The sequence below is a fragment of the Cornus florida genome, unplaced genomic scaffold (genome assembly GCF_030987335.1).
Source record: "Cornus florida cultivar Cherokee Brave unplaced genomic scaffold, ASM3098733v1 CherokeeBrave_3.0.0_Hap2_Chr07, whole genome shotgun sequence".
Lineage (NCBI taxonomy): Eukaryota > Viridiplantae > Streptophyta > Magnoliopsida > Cornales > Cornaceae > Cornus > Cornus florida.
In genome coordinates, this window is record NW_026775577.1 from 26,907,915 (window position 1) to 26,910,608 (window position 2,694).

At 38.8% G+C, this 2,694-nt stretch overlaps 1 pseudogene; it reads right to left on the minus strand.

Annotated features, from left to right (window-relative positions):
* Positions 1 to 742: 742 nt before the first annotated feature.
* LOC132267805 (small nucleolar RNA R71) lies at positions 743 to 840 on the minus strand (annotated as a pseudogene).
* Between the last annotated feature and the right edge of the window lie 1,854 nt (positions 841 to 2,694).

Sequence of the window (2,694 nt, forward strand, 5' to 3'; positions counted from 1 at the left end):
TTATTATTTGTTTTTCTAGTGTATGCATGGTCGTAGGTCATTGAATCCTACTCATGTCCTTCCTAATTTGCATCTTGAATCAGTTGTTCGTCATCTTAGGGGAAGGGGTAGTTCTCATCGCTCCATTTCACCAATGGAGGATTTGAATGACGACTATGTGGAGGACCTTGATCACATAGACCAACAAGGCAACCTCCACCCTAATGTGCATCACGAAAATGTTCAAGTACCATTAGGCATGCCTAGACCATTCATTTATCCCCAACAACAAGGCCAAGTTCCATTGGGAAAGCCTAGGCCAATATTTGCTCTACAACCCCCTATAGTTCAAGCTAATCAAGGTGTTCGTCTAGCACCACCAATTGTGAATCCTCCCATTGCATTTAGAGACCATTATGTGCCTAATGAATACAATGCACCCACTTGCATTCAATTGCCTCTATTTAGAGCACATCACTATGAAATTGAACCACAAACTATTCAAATGCTTCCAAACTATCATGGACTTCCTAGTGAAGAACCTTATAAGCATTTAGATGAGTTTCTTGAAGTGTGTTCCACCGTAAAATACATGGGCATGCCGGAAGAAGTGTTAAGGCTTAAACTTTTTCCTTTTACCCTTAAAGATAAGGCAAAATATTGGTTCAACAACCTCAGGCCTTTTTCGATAACTTTTTGGGCAGAAATGCAACAAGAGTTCTTGAAAAAGTATTATCCAGTTTCAAAGACCAATGCCATGAGAACTTCCATTCATGAATTTTCTCAAGGGGATGGGGAAATGTTTCATGAGGCATAGGAAAGGTTTAATGATTTGCTTAGAAAATGCCCTCATCATGACATACCTAAGTGGCAACTAGTTCAATATTTCTTTGAAAACTTACCGGATAATCACAAGGGTATGGTTGATGCATCAATGGGTGGTTCTTATCTTGACAAGCATGAAAATGATGTGTGGCAATTGTATGAAAGTATGAGTGAAAATTCCATGCATAGATCTCTGTCTTCTAAAAATGGTAGAAATCTAAGAGGAAGGAAGAATGTTGGCTTATATTAAGTTGAAATCCTTATATCAAAGATTTGATCAATTCTTGATTAACCAAAACTCGGCGAATCAAATGTCTTCCGCCCCTAATCTTGTTCAAGTGTCTTGCATTCTACTTCTAATTGTCCCCACTGACATGTGCAAAATGACAACCATGAGCAAGCCAATGCTATTTTTACTAACCAAGGGAATAATCCCTATGGCAATCATTACAATCCTAGTTGGAGGAACCATTCGAACTTTTCTTGGAAAAGCCAAGGGGAAAGCTCAAACCCTCCCTAAGGTGGTTTTCAAGGGAAGTATGTTCCACCTCTGATGCAAAGCCAAGGTTCTCAAGATTTTAGGTCATCATTTCAATCCCATGGTAACCAATTTTCTAATTCTCATTTTCCTAATCAACCATTTTATTCTCAAGGAAACTATAGGAGTCCCGCCTTTAAAGAGAAAGTTTTGACCGTTCTAGGCACTCTAGAGGCGAACACTCAATTGATTCATTCTCATTCTCTATCCATTGCTAAGCTAGAAACCTAAGTAGGGCAAATAGCTAGTACTTTAAATGCTAGAGAGAAAGGGAAAATGCCTTTGAATGCCCCACCAAAGCAACAATGTGTTGTGGAGACTCATTCCCTATCGGAAAGTCCTATAATAGAGCATGTCAATGCGGTGACAGCCTTGAGAAGTGGGAGAATCATTGACAACCAAGTAGGTATATCCAATGAAGAGAGTGAACCGGTGCAACCCAAAGTTTACACCCGTCCCGTTTCACATTTTATTCCTCCTTCATTGCATATGCATGATCATTCAAATGAGAAAGTGTCAAAAAGTGATTTGAAAAGTGAGTTCAAAAATGATTTGAAAGATGAATTAAAGCATGATTTGAAAAATGACTTGAAAAATTCTTGTGTTGATGATGTTTCAAAAAAGGATTTTGAAAAAGTTTTTGAGCCAAAAGCTCCATTTCCGAATGCCTTGAAAGGTTCCATTTATCTTGACATGCAAAAGACAAAGACAAATGAAATCATTGATATGTTTAGGCAAGTGAAGGTTAACCTTTTGCTTTTGGATGCAATCAAGCAAATTCCGGCTTATGCCAAGTTTTTAAAAGATCTTTTGCACTCAAAAGAGGAAGAACAAAAGTTAAGCACCTAGAAAAATGGTCTTGACCGAGTAAGTGAGCTCTATTTTGCAACATAACACTCTTCCAAAGTTCAAAGACCTCGGTTCACCTACTACATCTTGTGTCATTGGTGACCATGTCATTAATCAGACTCTTCTAGACTTAGGAGCAAGTGTTAATTTCTTCCATACTCGGTATATGTCAAATTAGGCTTAGGAGACTTGAAACCGACGTCGGTGGTTTTACAACTTGCTGACCGATCCATCAGAAAGCCTAGGGGTATCATTGAGGACTTATTGATTAAGATTGATAAATTTTTCTTCCCCGTTGATTTCATTGTCATTGACACGGAACCGGTCCCGAATCCTAAGAGCCAAATTCCCGTTATCCTTGGCCGTCCTTTCTTGGCAACCGCGAATGCCAATAATAATTGTAGGACAAGGATAATGAAGATCTCATTTGGCCACATGAAGGTGAAGTTAAATATCTTCAATCCAACCCCGAATTCATTTGACAAGCATGAAGAAGTGAATGT